The following is a 23528-nucleotide window of genomic DNA, read 5'->3' on the forward strand; positions in this document are numbered from 1 at the left end:
CATCCACTACACACAAATTCCCAAGAAAGTTTTCTAGAAATATATTTAATTTCTTTAATTGTAAAGGATGGCATCTGAAGGAAATGACTTCAGTCTTAAAACATAATTTACTTTAAATAGATGGAGGTGTTAAAATTCCCTGAATCTATGATATTGAAAGTAAGAGGCTAATTTTGCCCACCATTTCCATATTTAAAAAAATAATTATTTAACTCCCCAGTTTCCATTTTGTATCATGTATACGTATCACACATTCTAGCTTCTAGCTAATGGATCCATAGGGAGTACCTGTATAAAAAATAAAATTGCAGTAGCATGCCTTTCAAATTATAATTCTTCTACATGGAAAAAGTCTAAATATGGTGCATATGGCCCTCCTTCTCCTCTCCTGGAGTATCTGACATAGGTCATATCAATGATCTGATAACTTTCCTCTAACTTTCATCTAGTACTATGCAATTCTTATCAGCTAAATTCTTGATAGTTATCAAATACATATTAGGACTCATCTAAAGAAGAATGCCCATAAAAGGTTTATATAGGTTAGACTTTGAAATTCCTATAATTCATGAAAAAATATTAAATAATTTATTTTATACTTTGTACTTTCATTGAACTTAGATTTTATGATCTTTATTTTTAAGGAAATTGTTGTATAACAAGTTTATCAGTTAAAGACCTCTCTATCCCCTCCATAGGTCTATTACCTGTAAGAGCAAAAGGATCCTGTTTCATACTTCTCTCTGTTTCACAACCAGTGATAGCACCAGGCACATAGTAGGGGCATCCGTTTATAGACTACAGAATACAGTGGTACTATACCTACTCACATGCTTCCTTTGTACCTTCTATACTGAATAAGAACACAACTGTTTAGAGCACTTAATTGTGTGAGTTCATGGAATAGACTCTTGTGTGTCTGTGTTGCTGGGAGACCTAGGTTACTGCCTACAATTTGTTTTTGTACTGAAGAAAGCTGCAGAAACCCAATCCAACTGTTTTTGGCAGGGAAGCTCCTTTTCATCATGCACCTCCCTCCCTGGGGACTTGGACAGTCTTCTCTCCTTGGAAGGCTTAGGCATTTGTAACTTTTTACACCTACTGTGTCCCTTGAGATACAATATTTTCCCAAATTTCGAAAGAAAAGTTGGATTGACATTTTCTCATGTTGTTTTTTCACACTTCTTCCAACTTTCAAGAAAATAAGAACCACTTGACAGCAACATCAGTGCAGTCGATGCCTTTACTGTATTTACCACTACTTAATCTACCTGAACGAACTTGTTGTCTTATTCTTAGCCTCTATTGAAATATTTCTTTTGGATTCGCCTAGTTTCTTTGACAACAGTTCTCAAGACATGGCTTAATGATTCCAGATAGGTCAGCATGAACACTATCTCTTGGATCTTTATCATTTACCTTTCAGAATTTTACAGTTTTACCATGAAAGTAATAATCAGTTTCTCTCTGTTACCAGTAACGGTACTTTTGATTAGGAAATTATTTTACACATGTGCTGTTAAAATACTGCAACCCTAACTTATTTAGGACCTGTCTTTTCTATTTTGCATGCTATAGAAACAGGGAGAGAGTAAAGTTACTATTATGGAGCATTTCCTTTGTAAATATTCAAAACATTTGGGGAATCTTTTCAAAATCACAGCATTATGTAAGTTTCTCTGGTGAAGTAATTATCTTCCCCAAAACTTACACCAGGAATTGCCAAACGTTTTCTGCAAAAGTCCAGATAGTAAATATTTTAGGCTTTCCGGCCATATGATTTCTATCAAAACTACAACTCTACCTTTGGAGTATAAAAACCACCACAGAAAAGAAACAAATAAATGAGCATGGCTGTTTATTTCGTTTTATTTCTGAATTACTTGTATTAGTTTGCTAGGGGTGCCATAATAAATGCCACTCATTGGGTGACTTGAACCCCGGACCTTTATTTTCTCACCATCTGAAGGCTACAAGTCCAAAATCAAAGTGTCATCAGTGTTAAATAAAAACAATTCAACTGAGTAAATTCGAAAGATCTAATGGGCTTTATTAAATGATTTATGAATCAAGCAGCATCCCATCTAGTAAGTAGAAGGGAAGCTCTGAGGAGTTATACAAAGTGAAAAGTTCTTTTAGGAAGAAGGTGGGGCAAGAACGTTACTAGCAGAAGAAAAGGATTATTTCAAGCAAGGCTTTAGAGGGAAGAGCAAAGGGTCTTATGCAGATTACCTCATCATTCTTTGGGGGACAGAGAGGAGGCATATGGCAGACTTATTGGCATCCACCAGAAAATTCCTGACTGACTGGTTAAGAATCCATTTCTCGGGGAAGGTTCAGATTGCAATTAGATTAGGAATTAAGCCCCAGTTTGGGATTTGGCCTAAAGGATGCCTTTTGGATCTGTGGTTTTCTTTTTAACAGCAGGTTTGGTTTCTTCTGATGTCTCTCTCCTTGGTTTCCAGATAGACACCATCTTCGTATGCCCGCACATGGTCTTTCTTCTGTGTGCCCACATCCTTGGTGTCTCTTGTGAATCCAAATTTCCTTTTATTACCCAGTATTATACACCAGCTAGATTGGATTAGGGCCTACCCCCATGTTATCATTTTAATTTAATCACCTCTTTAAAGGCTATATCCAGATATAGTCAACATTCTGAGGTACTGGGTACTGAAGCTTCAACATGACAATTTGGGGAGCACACAGTTGAACTCATAACAACACTGAAACTTGAAATTCATGTAATTTTCAAGTATCCTAAAAGATTTTTCTTTTTTTAAAAAAAAATTTTCCAAACATTTTGAACTGTTAAGAAAACTTTGTTAGCTCTCAATCCCTACAGAAACAGGCAGCAGGATAAATTTCACCCATAGGCCTTAGTTTGCCAAACCCTGCCCTAGGGAATCATTCTTTCCCTTAAGTATTTCGCTTGCATCTGAATGCAGTAAGTCAAATTATATACAATGTATAGTACATTGGTTCTTTCCTATTAGGAAGACACTGTTTTCATTTTAATTTTATGTCTAAACAACAAAATAACCCAATACATAGTATTAGTATCAGGTTCTGTCGTCTCCAATTTTATCAGATTACTCTGAGAGGGTATAACTTAGTTTGTATTCATATTTTAACTGTTTTTACAAAGATATGCATGTAATAATAATGCTTTACATTTGTGTATTAAAATTTACTGTTTAACATGCTTTATATCATTTGATTCTCATATTTTTGCTCTTGAGTGTAGTGATAGTGCCTTGCTTAATTATCTTGTGAGTGTTAAATAACCAAACATAGTTTCTGCTTCATTGTTGATGAGCAATGCATGTAAATAAATGAAACAAGGCAGACATCTCTCTCAGACTATGTATAGGTAAACTAAGACTCAGAGAGTTTAAATGATTATCATACAATGAGTAAGTTCAAAGCTTTATTAGGGACAAGAGATTTCTGGTATTTTGTATTACTTAATGTGATGTAGACATGTACCAATCAATGCACTTTATTTTATATTAACCAATATAGTCATATAATATTCCAGAATTAAAAGGTGCATTGTTTGTGACTATTACTACTATTTTTCTATATAGAATAATAAAGTATTCAATACCTTGAACATAAGATTAATATACGTTATTTCAATTTATATTTTTATTTTATTTTTACTTATTTTTATTATTTTTAAAGATTTTACTTATTTATTTGAGAGAGAGAGAGTGAGCATAAGTAGCAGGGAGGGACAGAGAAAGAGGGAGAAGCAGATTCTCTGCTGAGCAGGGAGCCTGATGCAGGACTGAATCCCAGGACCCTGAGATCATGACCTGAGTTGAAGGCAGCCGCTTAACTGACTGAGCCACTCAGGCACTCCTCAATTTATATTTTTAACTATACTATGTTATAAGGATCCAAAAATAATTAAGACGTGGTCTTTCAGTTTTCAAAATAGGAGAAACAGTCATAAAAACATGTGGTTGTCATATTATAAGAAAAGCACAAATATAAATCTATAAAAAGTTAAATTGCACATCAAAAATATATATATTTGGGGTTATATCTGTAGAAAGTTGACAAAGGAAGTAACATTTGAGTAAAACCTTGAAATATAGTGTTTCAATTCATCCTGATGTCTGTGCATAGACATTCAGGTCTCTTTTCACCTCAATTCACAGTCAAATTTCATGAGAAATGCAAAAAAAATTAAAATGTGAATGTAGCAGTTCTGAAAATTCAAGAGGGGTCTTATGATCATACCAAGAGATTAAACAATTTCTGAAAGATTCTATGCAAATGACAGAACCCACAACTCTATGCCAGGGAAAATCTCTAAAATGCAAGTTTACTAGCAGAATGCTGGAACTGCAATGAAATCAACAACAGTCTGGAGAATGGAATGGATCACTATAGTCATCTGGGAGATTGAAAAAAAATTAAGATAACAGGTAAGGCATAACTAAAATAAATGAGATAAAGCGAATTATGAAAGAATGTGTTTTCATATGTTGAAATCTTAGTTTTCCAGGGACTATCATGTTATTTGTTTCTCCAAAACTTTCCTTAATTGTATGTAAATAAACTAACTCATGATGAGAAGATAACATTAAAAAAATTTGTTTAGATTTATCAAAGTCTACTAACCATAATTCTACTTTTTCCATTCATTGATACTATTAGGTATGTGAAAGTTTGACTTTTATACTGTTACTTCCTTGATTTCATAACTCTTACCAATCTAAAATTTTCCTCTTTGACTCCCTAAATTTAAATATATTCACTATGGAGGGGTTCCTGTTAGGGACAAGTAGCTATTAACATTTAAATCACTCTATATAGCTTCAAAATTAAGTATTGCTAAAATTCACCAATATCCCAAATGCAAAGCATAAGTAACAGATATATACAGATAAATATAGATATAGATATAGGTATAGATATATATATATATAAACATGAAAGACTAACAAATTTGGTTCCAGATCTGAAGTTTACAGCAAAGGATAGTGCAGTTTAGTAAGGATAGTGTGGTTATATCAAACATAAATACCATCAACTGAAGTCACTCCCGGAAGGAAAGGACGCTATTTTGAAAGGAAACAACATATAAGGATAGTTCCAAGGCCTACTGGATCAGAGCAATAGCTACAACAGAGTTGAAAGGAAGGACTTGGGAAGTATAAATGACCAAAAAAGTACAAGTCTTATGGATGAACTCCTTTTGGATTAGAGGGAAGAATTTGAAAGGGACAGGTTTTCAATAAAGGCTTGGTTGATTTAAGCAAAACAAGGACAGCCACAGACTATAGTTCACTTTCGAACTATGAAGGAAGAAGAAGAAGGAGGAGGAGGAGGAGGAGGAGGAGGAGGAGGAGAAAGGGGGGAGGAAGAGGAAGGGGAAGAGGAGGTGGGGGAGCAAAAGGGGGAGAAGAAGAAGGGGAGAAGGAGAAGAAAGAAAACATAAAGGGCACGATTTATTAAAAAAGCTTCACTTCTTTTGAATTAGCTTTCAAAGTAAGAAACCCAGTAAGCCACCTCCCTTACCTTCTGCAGGTTTGGCTATTATTGTCATTCTAGGAAAAACCAGCATAAAAAAAAAAAAAAAAAAAAAAAAAAAAAAAAAAAAAAAAAAAAAAAAAAAAAACCTTATCATTGATAATTTTTATCTATTATTTTTATAACAAAACCATACAATGAGTTAGTTTAAATAAACAGAATCTTAAACACCGAAGAAAATTCTATTCCCCATATAATTGTGAAGTAGAAAAAACTAGCATATCTATATAAATTTAATATAATTCTCAGAAGTCAGATATAAAAGAACACTACAAATCAGGATTCAAAACCCAGAATAAAGAAGGAAAATCAACAAGAAGTTCTGAAGTAAGAGTTGATTGAACTTAGGATAAAAAAAGATAAAATAATATCATAAACAAGGCTAAATTACAAGATACCCAAGAGTGAACAGCTGTTTCTAAAGGTTTAGTTAAAGACATAAATCTGGAAATTAAAAGACCTGGAAAATTAAACCAAAATTCTTAAAGTAGCAAAAGTGTACATCTAGAAATTTATAAATACAGAGAACAGGAAAAAAAAAAAGTTTCAAAGAAATCAATGTTTGGAGTTATCAACAAAGGAAAATACAACAATGAAGAAGAACTAATATTTAAAGCACAGTTCCAGAGAAAGAGGGAGATAAAAGAAGCACTGACCCACCTTTTAAAGGGACCCCCAACAACCTGGATTAAAAATGGCCCATATAGTCAGTTTTGAGATACAGAATATATAAGTTTTAAAGAAGAAAAAAATAAAATGGCTGGGCTTCCAAGAAAAACAACCCAACAGAAAAGCAAGAAAGCAGTTAATGATATAATTTTATTAGCAACATACAAAGCAAGAATATTTTAAAACAGCATTTTCAAAAAAATCAAAGATAAAATGATTGAACTGAAGATATATTTATCAATCTTATTTATCCTTCCACTAGCCGAACTAAAGAAAACTCTGTAATGGCATTTTTTTTTTCTTTTTGGGGGGGTATCCTGGGACTCTTTTCTTTAAAAAAAATTTTTTTATTATGTTCAGTTAACCAACATATAGTATATCATTAGTTTTTGATGTGGTGTTCAATGATTCATCAGTTTTTCAAAGATTTTCAATAATCTCTCAGTTGTATATAGCCATTCATTAGCAGATTGACCAGAAAAGGTTCACAACTATAATATTCCCTGTGTATTTATATATCAAATAATGGGGATGAAACTATGCCTCACAGGGTTAATGAAGTTGAAACTCATTTAAAAATTTCTTTTCGGAGACTTGTTTCTCCTTAAACAGACCCCACTAATAAATCTAACTAGCTGTCTTGCAGAGGCCTGGACTCACAGTCAAATAATAATGGTTGCAGCCTGTGAACAAGCAAGGCCCTGGATTCCTTAGCCAATATAAGGAGCTCAAGACCCTACCCAATTTATAGGGGCTCTCAGAGCATGCTTTTAGCCCCTCCCTTCTCCTTGTTCTAAGATTCCCTCCTGAGGTCAGGGGCCAATTTTGTCTCCACCCTAAAGTAGATATGGTATGTCCGTTACATATGTTTGCTCAACATACATGCTCTATCTTTCCTCATGAATAGTCATATGTTTCCCTACTCTTTTCATCAATATGTGTGTAATCTCAACCTGTATAATTATAAAAAACTTGTTCTCTCCCCCTTACAAGGAGACAGATTTCAGGCTTGCCCTCTGATCTCCTTCTTTGGCTGCCTCTCAAATAAACCCTTTCCTTCCTGCAAACCCGATGTCTTAGTGATTGGCTTTTCTGCACATCAGGCAGATAATAAAAAATATTATATGATCATTTCTATACACCACAATAAACTGAAAATGTCTCAATGTCTTCTTACCGCTTCCCATGAGTAGGGTCTGAAACAAATAAAGAATTGGAGGAAACTTTTGGAAGTAAGTGTGTGTGGAGAAGAACATCAAATAGTATCACATTGAGGATTAAATTTCAACATAAGAATTTTGTGGGATCCAGATACTTAGTCTATAGCATTCTGCCCTGTTTAATCTTCCTAAATTTGTTAAGACATGTCTTGTGGCCTAACATATGATCTACCCTGGAGGATATTTTGTGTGCATTCGAGAAGAATGTAAATTCTGTGGGTGTTGAATGGAACATTCTACATGTTTTTTGGGTCCTTTTGTTCTAAGTGTAGTTGAAGTCTGTTATTTCCTTACTGATTTTCTTACTTGATGATCCATTCATTGTTGAAATGGGGGTATTGAAGTGCCTTACTATTATTGCATTGTTGTCTATTTCCACTTTCAGATATCTTAATAATTGTTTAATAGATGTAGGTGCTCCAATATTGGGTGCATATATATTTATATGGCTACCTGGATGCTTGGTGGCAGAGGCTGCTAGGGTCCTCCTTTTTTTTTTTTTTTTTTTTTTTTAACCTGTGGGAGAAAGTTCTAGTCACTCTTGGCTCACTCTTGGCACCAGCTCTGGTACCTAGGCACTTAGAATGGCAGCAGAGCCAGGGTCCTGGGATCAAGTGCTCATTGAGCAGCCACAGAACCTAGGTCCTGGGGCACAGGTCTACTTATTACAGTGGTAGTCTTAGGTATGGGTGTGTGTAGATCTCCCATGGAATTGGGTTTGGGTCTCTGGGGTTTACTACAGTGACTCAAGACCTAGGGTTGTGAAGAAGAGATGCAGCAACAGCATATCATAGGGACTGTGAGTCCAAGACTTGAGTCTGACCCCCAGGGTGCATAGTGCAGAGCAATAGCTGTTCAACCTGGTAATACTGGGCCAAAGTCCTGACTCAAGATCCAGAGGGTAGGGAGTAGCAACAGAAGAGTCCTATGATTCTGGGTCAAATCCCTGAGTCAGGACCTAGGTGGTAGAGCACACAACAGCAGCAGTGCAGCCTGGTGACAGCTGGGCAATATTTTGACTTATGACCCACTGGTCAGGACACCATGCAGCAGCAGCAGAAGCTCGGCCCCACTAATGGAGGGTCAACTACCTGACTGAGGACTCAGTGGTCGGAGACAGAGGAATGGCATCACTCCCTGGTGATGGCTTGTCAAAGCTGAGACCAAGAATTCAGGGGGCAGTTGCAGAATAGCAGCAGCTCAGCCCCGGTGATAAGGGGTCAAAGCTGCAACTTAGGGATCAAAGTTGCAACCCCTGGAGGCAGACAGAGAGCTGCGGCAGCACAGCCTGGTGATGGCGGGTCAAAGCTATGACTTATGACCAGGGGTGAGGGGCAGAGCAGCAGCAAACCAACTCCGGTTATGGAAGGTCACGTCCTTGACTTGGGACCCAGGGGGTGGAGTGTAGAGCAGCAGCAACTGGGCCCCACTGCTGATCTATCAAAGCCATGACTTAAGACCCTGGGGCAGGGTGCAGAGTAATGTGGCCCCAGGTATGGTGGTATAAAGCCCTGATTTAGGACCCAGGGGGTAGGGAACAGAATTGCAAAAGCTCTGGTCCTATAGACAGTGAGGGGTTGTGGCATCAGCTTTCCAGAGAGCAGGGCACAGCAATGTCTGAGGCCTCAGGGCAGATCTCACTGCAGCAATAGTTTAAGCCCCAGAGAAGAGACTAAGTGGCAGGGGCTTCAGTGAGCTCTGTCTGCAATTCAACACTGGTAAAGTCTGTGGCAGTCCTCAGTAATAGAAGATGCAAACATCACTGGCAGTGACAAGGCTTGCTGGGGTTCTCCCGCTTTCCTTTTCCCTGTGGGGTACAATCCCTCTTAGGGGATCCCTCTTGGCATGGAGTTGTTCTGGACTGTGGGCTGTGGTAAAATGTTTCCTATGTTTTTCTATGTGGCCATCTTTGGTTTTGAGCTACACAGGATTTCTGCTCCTTCTTTGTTGTAGCCCAGGGCTTTTCTAGATCTATTCTCATCAGTTTGCTGTTGTTTATTTATTGTTTTTATTGTTTTTGTAAGGGAGATGAGTGTTAGTACCTCCTAGCCCACCATCTTGCTGACATCCAGCCTCTAACTCATTCTATGAGGCTGTTCTGTCCCCAAACCCAAAGCAGGCAAAGATATCACATAACAAGGAAAGTATAGACCAATATCGTTTATGCAAAACTCCTCAACAAAATACTAGCAAACTAAATTCAGGAACATATAACAAGGATTACACATGCTAACCACTGGGATTAATGGCATGACTGCAAGGTTAGTTTAACCTCCAAAAATCAGTTGTGTGTTATACAAAGTACTAACAGAACAAAGATAAAAAACACATGATGATCTCAATAGTTGCAGAAAACACATTTTACAAAATCCAACTCTATTTCATGATAAAGAAAAATACTGAATAAACTAAATAGGAAATTTCCTCAACCTGATAAAGTACAGCTACGAAAAACACACAGCTATCACATTTAATGATGCAAAACTGAATACTTTTCATCTGATGTCAGGATGTGGCTCTTACCACTTCTATTAAACAATTAAACATTGTACTGGATGTTCTATTCAGTGCAATTGGTCTAGAATAAGAAATAAAAGCATCTAGACTGGAACAAAAGAAATCAAACTAAGGGATATGGAGAGTGGGGTGAGGAGGAGAGGGAGAAGCAGACTCCCAACTGACTAGGAACCCCTCCCTCCCCCATGCAGGTCTTGACCCTGGGACTCCAGGATCATGACCTGAGCCAAAGGCAGATGCTTAACCCACTGAGCCACCCAGAAGCCCCTGAATAATAATTTTTAATTAAGGTACTCAAAAAAAATTTTTAAATTTTCATCAGTGGTGGTAATCATCAGGTCAATTTCTTCCTCTAAAAAATTGATAATTGAAATCATAAGATCTCATCTTGCCTTTTTAAGGGAAGAATAGTGGTTCAAACAAAACTGCAAAGGAATGGCAGATAAATTTAGAAAAAATGATAAATTAGAACATCATGTTTTCAACTTATGAGGAAGTAAGTTATTCATGTAATGATCATCAAAAAACCCTAAAAAATAAGTGAAAAGTTAACAAGAGACAGATATTTGCAAAGTTCCAAAGTATCCCCGAACATGGTACTTCCTAATTCTAAAGGGAATTACATTCTTTTATATTTTTGAGATCTGCTACTTATATTCTTTAAAAATTGGTGTTCAAATTAGCTTTACTAAAAATGAGATAGCCTGGTATCAATTGCTCTCTGATGTGATTCAACACAAAGTGCCTAGCATCAGCCCCTGCCCACCTCTCTCCACCAACCCTCAGTTTGTTCTCTATAGTTAAGAGTCTCTTATGGTTTGCTTCCCCCCCCCTTTTTACCCCTTCCCCTATGTTCACCTGTTTTGTTTCTCAAATTCCACATATGAGTGAAATCATATGGTATTTATCTTTCTCTGACTGACTTATTTTGCTTAGCATAATACCTTCTAGTTCCTTCCACATCATTGAAGATGTCAGGATTTCATTCTTTTTGATGCTAGTAATAATATTCCATTGTGTAAATATACCACATCTTCTTTATCCATTCATCAGTGGATGAACATTTGGGCTCTTTCTATAATTTGGCTATTGTTGATAATGCTACTATAAATATTGGGGTGCATGTGCCCCTTTGAATTGGGATTTTTGTGTCCTTTGGGTAAATGCCAAGTAGTGTAATTGCTGGATTGTAGGATAGTTCTATTTTTAATTTTCTGAGGAAACTCCATACTGTTTTCCGGAGTGGCTGTACCAGTTTGCATTCCCACCAAAAATAGTTACTCTATATTCATTCTGTTCTTTAGGTTAGACCAATCTGGCTTCCAGTCTACATGATATATAGGAAATGGAGAAAGATATTAAGCAATACCATGAGAAAACAATCATATAAATAGAGAATATGGGCCATTCTATAATCAATTAAAAGAGCTTTGTCTCTTTACTTCAATGTTATTTTTTAGAAAAGTGAGGTCAATAAAACATAACAATCAAGTGCAGTGAGTGAACCTATTTGGAAATGTGTATATCATTGATATTTCTATCACAGTGGTACATTTAGGGACATTTAAGTATAAACTACAATTAAATAATTTTAAGAAATAATTCTTATGTAGATTTAGATTGGATAATGTGAATGGAGGATGTTTTAAAAACTAGAATGCATACTTAGTGGTGAGGTATGATTTTTCAAGCAGTTTTCAAATAAATTCCAAATAAATAGCAATACTTACATATGTGATTGTTAAACCATTTAACTTTGTATACCTAAGTATATTTATATTTAGAACTGCAGATGTAAATAATGTAGACATGTCAAATGTTAATAATTATTAAATAGTACATCATTATGTTATTCTTTCCATGAATCTTTAAGCTTGAAATTTTCATAATATACAGTTTTGAGAATATATTGACAATTTAGTAAGTTATAATGATAGCTGCATGGTTTTTCAGGTAGAAATGAAACAAAGCATATCATTTAGTTATACTGCAATAAAATTAGCATTAGTTATAAATTATAATTAGCATTAATAATAAAAACGAGAGTTGAAGTATTTTTTATTGATTAAAATACAACTTTCAGGGGCACCTGGGTGCTGCAGTCAGTTGAGCATCCAGATCTTGGTTTTGGTTCAGGTCATGATCTCAGGCTCATGATACTGAGCCTCGAGTTGGGCTCTGTGCTCAGCATGGAGTCTACTTGGATTCTCTCTCCCTCTCCCCCCCATGCTCCCTCACTTTCTCTCTCTCTCTGTCTCTAAAATAAATAATCTTTCAAAAAAAAAATACAACTTTCATTGAAGAGATGATTTCAAACCAGAATTCGAAAGTTTTATAGTTTCCCAAAGTATGGATATTTAGTAGAAATATATCCTGCTCCAAGGGTCAACAGAAGCATTAAAGAAAATGAGTGTCTACATGGGGAACTAGAAACTAAGACTAATTCCATTGCATTGCCTGACCAGACGGTACTGAATAGCTTGCAGAAGATTACTACCATTTGCCTTTTCCTGTTCCAATCTTTTTCATTACAGACCTCATTAGCCTCTGAAAAATATAATACACCATTTTTACATCATATTTTCTTTCTTTAAGGAATGAATGGACTAACTTCTGATACAAAATAGACTGAATTAAGAACTTTATTTAGGCTTCTTATTAGAAATATGTTTAAAACAATGTTATGAAAAGAAGTTTGGAAATTGTTGTGAACTGAGTGCTTGTGTTCCACCTAGCCCCCAACTGATACTTTGAAAGCCCTGACCCCCCAGTGTGATGATATTGGGAGATGGGGACCTTTAGGAGATAATGAGAATTTGATAAAGAGAAAGGACTCTAATCAGGAACCATATCAGCCAGAACCTCAATCTTGGTTTTCTCATCCTTCAGAACTGCGAGAAATAAATTGTTTCTGTTGTTTAAGTCACTCAGTTGGTGGTACTTTGTTATGGAAGCCAGAGCTAACTAATACAGAAATTAAGAACTGGCAAAATATAAGAAGAGATAAAATTTATGATTAACATCACAAATAGGAAAAAGAATGACATTAGATAATGGTAAAAGGTAAATATACTAATAGCATCAATCTCTAAAGCAACTAATTACATAAAGATAAATTTATTAGAATGTATGAAGGGGTGCCTGGGTGGCTCAGTCAGTTGACGACTCTTGATTTTGGCTCAGGTCATGATCTCAGGGTCATGAGATCAAACTGCCATGTAAGCTCTGTGCTGGGCATGAAGTCTGCTTAAAGATTCTCTCTCTCCCATACCACCAACCTCTTTCCCCTTCCCCCGCTCACACTTTCTCCATTAAAAAAAAAATGCAAGGAGAATTTGGTATGAATAAAATTATGGCAGGGAGTATAATTTATCTCTTCGATAGCAAGAAATATCTAGTAGATAGAGAGGTTACAGAATAATTTCATTAAAGAAATCAGTTTAGTTTAATATATTTAGAACTCCTTAAAGAATTAAAGGATGTGCCTTTCACTTTCATGTCCATGGGATAAACACAAAAGAAACCGATGAACTTTACCACAAGTAAATCTTAAAATTTCCAGGAAATAAACATTTGTTTTTTGCCTTAAACTTGTAAAAGATATAATAAATCAATAAGTGACATCATAAATAAGTAACATAAAGACAGATAAATCTAAATTCTGGTTCTTCCAGAATCCTGAAAACGAAAGAAAAAGTAAAGAATCAAAACACCTCTGAAGTTTGCTCAAGGGAAAAGAAGAGAGACAAAATACACAGATTGGTAACTAGAGAGGACACGAAAACAAGCTATCAGTAGAGATTAAAATGACAGAAGAATGTTAAACATGATTTTATGGGGATAGTTATTTATTGTTGTGTAACAAATTAACCCAAAACTCAGTGACTTAAAACAACACTTGTTACCTCACATTTTCAGTTTCTCAGGAATCCAGGTGTGACTTTGCTGTTATTCTGGCTCAGGGTCTTCCACAAGCCTACCATGAAGGCTTAACATAGGTCTGCAATTATCTCAAGCCTCAACTGATGAAGATTTCCATCCATGCTCAATCACTTGTTAGGATACAGTTCCTCGCAGGTTGGAAAGAGGGTCTTAAGTTTCTTCCTTGCTGTCTGTCAGTGGCCCTCTTCAGGTCCTTACCACGGCAGAGTTTCCGTGGGGCAGCTCACAACATGGAAGTTTGTGTCATTAGAATGAGCAAGCAAAAACAGACAGAAGAAGGGGCGGCAGGGACAAGACTGAAGAGATAGTCCTTGATAATCTCACTTGTATAATCACCACCTCTAGAGGTGGTGATTATACAAGAACATGAGTACCAGGAGGCAAGGATCATTGGGAGCCATTTTCAGAAGGTGCTTATTACAGGTGACAAATTAAAAAACTCAATTTCAGAAATTTATTTCCTAACAAGTATAAGCTATCAAAACATACACAAAGTGGTAGAGAAACTTAGATAGACCAATTGATATAGAAAACTTTTCAAATATGATTAAATTATTAGACCAGTATTTCATGATTGATTTCTTTTTAGCTTTAAAGAGACCAATATCTTAATTATTAAAACTATCCAGATTTTGTAAAGAAATTTAAATAAAAGATGAAACTTTCCTAATTGTATCTAATAAAGCTGGGATGGTTGATTACATAATTTGATATTGTCCCTACTACTTTGGATGATTATTTTTCTTACATACTTGTTTTGTTGTTTCTTTTCTCCTCATCCCAGTGTAAAGTAATGTTCATGCTCTTTGGAACCTTTCCTGTGTGTTCAATGCTGTATCTCCAATGGCTAGAATAGTGCCTAGAATATAATGTGTTTTTAATATTTGACTATATTATTAATTTAAAAGATTAATTTAAAAATATCAAATAATGTATTATGATCTTATTTCTGTTAAAATTGCATGTGTGCCAGAAATAGGTATATTAACCAATTATAGAGTTTACAATAGACATCTATGGGAAAGAGAAGGAAGATAGTGTGCATTAAAAGGAAAGTAATAATCATCTCTGTATTAGTAAATCATTGAACTTTTTATAAGTCTCTCTTGCTCTGGACATTTCATAATTAATAACTGGAGAAAAGGGTAAAAGATAAATATCTCACTAGGGGTTATTGGAAATTTAATGAATAAAGAGTACTAAGAGGTAGAATTTTCTGTGGCAAGGAATATGAAATTGCACAATATATTAATATTATTGTTATTATTATAGCTAAATATATGCTTCTTTTCAGAAAGAGGATCCAGGAGGTATACTAGTAAACAAAGTAATTCCTAATCATACTACTCAGAAGTTTCCCCATTTCCTCCTAGTGTATTTTCAGAAAATAATTTGATTAAATGTTTTACACTTTAGGATTTTTTTGGCAATTCTACAAAAAATATTAATTGATGTACAGTAACAAGCAAATGAAATGGAAGATATATTTTTAGTCTGTTGGAGGAGGTCGTCCAGAAGATGTGACTGCCAGTTGATCTGTAAGCTGGGACCCTGGCAATTGGAGGCTTGTACCCCCTCTCCTGTCCTTGGAGCATGTGTTCTGCTTGCCTTCCTCAATCCCAGGAGCTGTTCCAAGGGTATCTGGACTGCATATGTGACTGAACCATTTTAAGACCTCTATATAAACTTTTAGGATTCTGGCAGGCAGATATGGAAATCTATTTATCTTGTGGCCACCCAAGATAAGCCTCAGAAGTAAGTTCCCTTACTTATTAAACTTGCCACTACTCATCTGGAGTGGGCTGCCTCTTTTTTCAGTCTCTTCTTGCCCTTCAAGTACTGGGCTGGTTTCAGATTTCACCCAGAAATCTCCAGAAGAGGTTGTGAACTAACATAGAGTCGGACAATAATGAGACATGGGGGCACCTGGGCATCTCAGTCAGTTAAGCAGTCAACTCTTGGTCATGATCTCAGGGTCCTGGGATGGAGTCCCGCCTTGGGCTCCAGGCTCCAGGCTTGAGGCTCTGGGCTCAGCAAGGAGTCTTCTTGAGGATTTTTTCTCTCTCTCTCCCTTTACCCCTCCTCCCACTCGCTCTCACTCTCTTGCTCTCTCTCTTTCTCTAAAAATAAATAAATAAATAAGTCTTATAAAAAAAATAATGAGACACAGTATTAAAGAGCAGATCTATCCCAAGGAAATAATTGAAATACTTGTAATGAAGTCTATATGCTTCATCACTTGTATATTTGCATAACTATTTCTGGCATCTTACTAGCTAATTTTAGCATTAAACCATAAATATCCAAGAACTGGGGTTATTAGAAAACATTATCCTCACTAAGAATGTAAGTTATTTTATTACTAGCTGTTCTTACTTGCTTGTTCTAATGATGCCAACTTTCAGGTCATGAGCTGCCCCGTAAAGAGTCCTATGTGGTGAGGAACTGAGGGCCACAGACTGACAGCCAGCAAGGAATTTTAAAAGCATTTACATGAAATGATTATGCCCTATTTGTTATCACTTTTTCAATAACTCTACACGTTTGTAGTCGCATAAGTTAAAATAAAAATATAGAATGCAATTCCTGATAGATGAGTTGAATATGTTAATCTGACAAAATGTTATACATTTTTTATGAGTAACAGTATTGATCACATACAAAACCAATGTAAAATGGTATATTGGAGCTTTCAAAAGAAATATATAAACCAAGTACTGACAAAGTTCAGAAGTTAGTCACATACAGTAATTTTACCTACTCAACAAATGTCTTTAGTAATTTTATTGTCATGAAGTCATAAAATTTTATCTAATGTACCCAATTTTACGTCTTATGTCTTAAAGTACCTGTAAATGTGATATGATACTAGAATGACTCATACTTACTAATTCTTCAAGGAGGCTAACAAACTGTCAATGAAAACAATGTAGCAAACTAAAATGCGAACATATAAAGAAGTTTAGTTATGTCTAATCTTTACTAATGATACCACTTTACTTGGAACCACTATTCTCTATAATCCTGAGAGGAATTAAAAAATGACACTTTATTAGTAACTCATAAATATTGCTCCTCACAATACCACCAGTCCGGAAATACAATGGGGCTGGATAATAATAAGTGATTCTTCCATAGTTTTACTCTTAACACTAATTTAGTTATTAACGTATATTGTCCAAGTCTTTACCATCCTGCTTAGTGAAGATGAAGATTAAAAAATTTTATCTTCCTAGTTTCTATCGTTTTCTCACTTTTCCCTCTGTGTGTGGTGTTGACTTAAAATTCGTCTAAGTTTTCTGTGGGCATAGGGACTTTGCTGTATTCCAGTGATCCTGGGAAGCACAGACTTACCTGCTGCTTCCTCTAAATCACACCGTAAGTGTAATGCTCAGTTTCTGCTCTTGTATACCTGTCTCCTGTCAGTCGGGCACTAAGCCGATCACCAACTCATCAGTGCTCTGGATTGATACCAATGGAATCTGTAGGGCTATGGGAGGTCTTGTAAAAATATGGGAGAGGATATAATACAAACAAAGATTATTGACATTGAAATGGTGAGAATATTGAAAGGATAAGTGCTAGATTTTACATTAGTCAAGATGTTTTCATTGTAAATGATAGAAACCCAAACTAAATTAGCTTAAGCTATAAAAAGGAGGAAGAGGGGTGATAATGCTGACAACAAATCAGTAGTCATATCAACATAATCTTAAAAAAAAAAAAAGAAAGAAAAGAAAATAATAAAATTCTCTTTGCCCCTTGCACCATGTGTCCATCTTAGTGACCAAGGGCAAGAGATGGTACATGGTGGGAGTTAATATTATGGATAACTCTCACTAAAACCACATGGGTTGAAGAAGTATTTTCCAAGAAAAGTACTATCAAACATAACTGTTTGAACATAGTGGACAGTAGAATTTACAAAGCTAAACAATTACTTTAATATTGGAATGGCATTACATGAAGAGTGGAAAAACTAACAGTGAATTGGGCTCTTTAAAGAATGCATCAGGGGCACATAGGTGGCTCAGATGGTTGAGCATCTGCCTTTGGCTCAGGTCATGATCTCGGGGTCCTGGGATCAAGCCCCATGTCGGGCTCCCGGCTCAGTGTGGAGTCCGCTTCTCCTTCTCCCTCTGCCTATCCCCCTGCTTGTGCTCTCTGTGTCTCTCTTTCTCAGATAAATAAATAAATAAATAATCTTTTAAAAAAAGGGAATGTATCATTCTCAGAGCTGTTCTTGGAGAAATGGGCAATCTAGTTGGTTCAAGAGCCAAATTCCACATTATTGGTAATTCACGTAAATCTGTAACTACAAAGTTTAAAAAAAAGATTTATAGTTTCTAAAGTACACATGGTACCCAAAGTGTATTCCTAGATTTGTGCTTAGGAAATAAAAAAACAAGCCTGGAAATAATAGTGATTATTTAGGTGGAAGTTGTCATTCCCAGAATTAATTGGGCCTTAAACCTACTAATCAAATGCTCTCTGAGTCAATTAAACCAAGTCTACGGGAAATGGTTACGTCGTCAAAACTCTGTATTTTAAAATACAATAACATCCTCCTAAGATAATGAGACTAATTTTGAGCCAACATTCCAAAAGGTATGCAGTTTAGGGGTTGATGACAGATGGGTCTTGAGGAAGTCGTTTTCTGTTCAGAGGAATTCCTAGCTAGCCGTCTGAGCTTGATGGCCGCACCACCAGCCACCAGGCACCACCGAGCAGGCAAAGGAAAGCAGTCCCCACTGGGATTTTTTAAGACGGCACAGGGTGGTGTTTGAGGCATCTGAGCAGACAGCGGGAGATTAACAGAAGGAAAGGTTTTCTGACGAAAAGCCCTGACCACCTGTCCTTGTAAAGAAAAGCAAAAAGTAGAAGTCCTGTTACTTGGTCGCTAGATTCTTGTCCCAAATGCACCAAAGAACTAGAGACCCGAGTGGAATGGGCAGATAGAGTTTATTGAGTAAATAACTATAACACTTTGCAAAGTGAAAGCGGGCAACGGCCGTGGGAAGCTCCAGCTGCATCCTTTTACGCCTACTTTCTGCACATTTCATTTTGGCTTTGATTGACATTTTTGATTGACTACTGGTGGTTATGTAACATTTTGGTTTCTGTGCATGTGCCTACCCATGATTCATTCTGTTATAATTATGTATTGCGTATTTATGGACTTTTAATGGACTTCGTTGTAACTGCAAGGTAACTTAAGGGAAAGTTGCGCCTTTTGTGTGCACGCTCAACTTTTGAGATCCCCTGGTGGCTTTTGAGCCAGCTCTGTGGCTAGCTCTTTCCTGTTCTGTTAGCCCAAGGCTCTGAAGGTGTAGCTGTTAACCCTCAGGGCTGGCTCCCAGGGTGTGGCCAGCATCTGCTTTATGCCTACTTGCTCCTGCCTAACTAATTGCCTAACAGTCCATTTACTTAGAAAGGTCAAACGTTCATATTGACAATAAACACATTTATCAGTATCAGGCCTTTGCTTTGATTAAGTTAGTAACAAAGGTACCTGCTATTAAGTTGCAGAATGTTTCCTAAGGTGAAAAGCAGGACTAGAAGCTAAAATGAGGCTTTGCCAGAGGTATGGGTCAAGTGGCACCCTTAAAGATAAAATGGATGAAATTAAAATACTAGACAAAGCCTGAAGTGTTTATTTGTTTTGCAAAATGTTATTTGTTCAATGTATTTGTTTTGTAAAATTAACTTGTAATTGACTCAGAGAAAAACTGACATTAAGGCATATTAAATTCTGTTTTAAAGATTTTATATTAATTATCAGAAAATAACTTAAGGTGAAATAGTAAATCCGTTTATTTAAATAAGTGTATGTTTAATGGCAATGAAACTACAGTTCCCAATGAATTTTTTAGATTTGATTGTCTTGAATTTTTTTCAGAAATCTTTAATCTAGAAATTATCCAGAGAGCTTTTTAAAAAGAGTAACTGTTTAAAGATTTTTTCAGAAGTTGACTGTTTTTATAATAAGAGAAAATATTGGAATTGTGATTTTTCAACTACTTATAAGAGACTTCAGTTTGGTGTTAGCTCTAAGACATCTGGTTTTTAAAAATTCAAGTAAAATGAAATATTAACCTGGATTTTTTTTAAAAATTCAGAGCCCACCAAATAAACTACTTCTTATGGTGATCTGGCACTTTATCTATAAAAGCTATAAGTGATGGTACTGTTTGCTATACAGTTTTGAAGTGATCAAAATTTCCTATAACTACTCTCAATTGAAATATCACAATTAATTACCTTAATATATGTTAAATTAATTAAAGTTTGTGCTTAAGAAGCTAGGAATGTATCATTTTTGTTTACATTGCCATCTGTTCTAATTACATATCCAAGGTTACTGGACATTATCCAAGAATGTGTAGTGACTATTGACCTAAAAAAAATTGCTAGCTGAATTCTTTTACAAAATAAACAATGATTAAAAATAGAGTACTCTTTTAGAGTAGGAAAAAAAAACTTGGTAAATGGAGCTGGGCTCTTCATCAAGGAGACCAATTTCTCTGAAATTGCCTTTAGTGAAAACTTTCACATTCACTTGTATACAGCAAAGGCAAAATGGGAGGGGATTGGTAACTAGTATTTTCTCAACTCTGTATTTTTAGGAATAAAGTCAAATTTCACACTCATAAAATACACACAGTCTTTGGGTTCTCTCTTTTTTTTTTTTAAAGATTTGATTTGTTTGAGAGAGTGAGAGAGAGAAAGAGCATGAGCTGGGGAAGGGCAAAAGGAGTGGGAGAAGTAACCTCCCAACTGAGCAGTGAGGGGGAGGGCTAGACCTGAGACTGGACACAGGGCTCCTTGGGGGGCTCGACCCCAGGACCATGGGATCATGACCTCAGCCGAAGACAGACACTTAACCAACTGAGCCACCCAGGCGCCCGCATTCTTTGGATTCTTGATATCCAGTTTAAATATTCAAAGGTAAGATTGTGAAGAGACAGTACCTTAAGGACTAGTCTTCATTCATATGGATTGCCTTGTGTTTGTGATCACTGTTGTCATTTTCTGACCACCTGTTTATTCCATCACAATAATTGAAGACATTGGTATCTGTTTTCTCCACTCGCCATTTTAAGTTTCACCATTTTCTGTGGGACTGTATTTTCCACAAGAATAAACTATCAGCATTTATAATTTTTAAGGTCAACCTCTCTATTTGTGAGCAGTCAACCAGAAGTGAAAATCTTGTTCAGCCTCAATCTACTATCATCTACATATGTGTTAATCAGGATTCGATCAGGAGGTAGAAACCATACAGTAATTTGAAGAGTTTCATATAAAAAGTTGTTAACTATAACAGGGAAATAGAGTAATGAGGAACTGCTTAGTAAGATGGGAAGACAACTCTTCAGAACATAAGTATAGCAAATGCAAGTGTAGCTACTATCCCTAGAGTGGAGACATCTACAGAAGAGGACCCCGAAGGTTAGATCCAGACCTTGTGAGAAAAGCACAGTGTTGGCCACTGAGTGGCAGAGAAGTCACTGGAATGCCACTGGCAGAAATTTCTAGAAAAGTGTCTCCGAGAACTTGCCATAAATCTACCCACTAGGGTGCTAGTGAAATCTCCTCACAGGGAGATGTATCATCAGAGGGACTCCACTAGAAAATCAGCAAAAGGGAAATTGCATTTAGATTTTATTACCAAGAAGGCAGTGGGGTACACTAATTTTTTAGGCTATTAAAACTCTTCGGAAACTAAGATGTTGGAAAAATATGAGAGGGGAGAGAATATGTGAAACCCTTGGATTTATTGTGAAATAGAGCTGATACAGAGCATATATAATCTGTTTGCCTATACAGTCTCAAAATAAATAAGCAATTTTTCTAGCCAATCAACATATCAACCATTTCAATATTTCAAACCAATATTTTTAAATTATTCATGTAATTTCATCAGAATAATCATGTAAACATAGCCTCTAAAGAGAACTGAGATTTTTTTAATGGGATTATGTAACAAGATGATTTCAGAAAACAGCATTTCTCTTGAAGTTTGAAAGTCTGCAAGTAGGAAAAAAAAATGGGATTGCATTTGCTTGACTTTCTTTAACTACCACTTTTTAAAAATTCTTTGGTTCTAGTTTAGAGTATATTGTTTCATAACTTCAACATATTTGACCCTAGCTTCGATGTGGGAGTTGGTGAGATGAGAAACTTCAAACTGTGATTTTGAAACCCCCAGTTCAAATGCTCTGGGGTGATACTGTGAAGAGACTATTCCTTAAAATAAATGATTTGATCTTCAATCAAGAAAAGTGTTAACTTCCTGGAAACTTTCCAGTTTGCTGTTCTGAAGAACTCAATTTAGCAATTTCATCAACTTTCACTTATCCATGTTATTGGAGAGAAGCAGTGGCATGAATAATCTAAAAGTGCAGTTAATTTTAAAAGAATTTATATGAAGTGATTTTCTGTAGTAGATTTAACTTCTTAGTTGTGTTGTACCTAAGCTAATAATAAAATTAGTTTTTCTTTCCTCGGGGCATAATAATTGGTACCTCAGTAAAATAATGTGTGATAAGAGAAAGGCAGGCACTTTTGTTAGTTGACATGAAAAATTCCTTAAGCAGTACAGCCATATGTGGACAGTTAGTTGAACATTGTTGATAATAAGAAAGCTTACTATATGTGAAAAGCTGGAGAATCAATACGTCTGACTCTACATTGTGAGATGCTAACTGGACCTCATTTATATGCACATTAGTGAGGTGAATGTATTTTACTAGCTTATCCTCTGTGAGTCCATGGGTTTCAAAGCACTCTGTAAATTATAAAGCATTACATAAATACAACCTGAATTGGAAGTTGTCATAATGTAGTATACAGATTCTTTATAGTTCTCATTAATATACATATGGAAGGTGTCCTTTAAAAATGTAACTGTTTTTTCCCATGTTGTCTCCTTTCTTGTTTCCCAGTTAACCAGGTAGCAGGTTCTGTGATTCCTTATCTCAAAGAATGATCCTACAAGATACTTCTTTCCAAAAGCCTAAGCCTAGCAAAGAACAAGGATGACAAGAGACTGTTTCTAGTAAATTAAGGAAGGAAATTCCTTGATGGCATAATAAAAGAGAGTATTATAAAGTAGTTTGGGAGACTTAAGGGAAGCGAGGTATATTAATAGGGCATTGAGATTCTGGTTCCTGCTCAATCAACTGCAAGCTGGGTCAGCTCAGAGAAACAAGCCCAGAATAGCTACAGTAGGTAAAGGAAAACGTCATTCTAGTAACTAACAACAACAAATGTAACGAACTTGAGAAATCTACAGGGAGACTGGAGTCAGTGTATGTGAGGAGATTGATGGCTACAAAATAACTGGGAGACGCAGAGAGAGAATACTTTTGAAGGAACATTTTAAATACCACTTTTTTTAAATCTGTTGACTCTTGATCGATCTGAGGCAACAGGTGTAGTATCAGGGCAAGATCGATGCTGTATACAAGAGTGAAATTGATGGAAACTGATGTGCCCTGACCAGTCATTTTTATAACACTTATTTCTACCTCCTCTTGCGGGATCACAAGCTTTGCCAACTGCTTCCTCTTAATGTTTCTCAGAGTCATGCTCATGAATATATGAAAAGTCAATGTACGATAAAGGTGG

This window comes from Ursus maritimus, unplaced genomic scaffold, assembly GCF_017311325.1.
Source record: "Ursus maritimus isolate PB19 unplaced genomic scaffold, ASM1731132v1 scaffold_4, whole genome shotgun sequence".
Classification (NCBI taxonomy): Eukaryota; Metazoa; Chordata; class Mammalia; order Carnivora; family Ursidae; genus Ursus; species Ursus maritimus.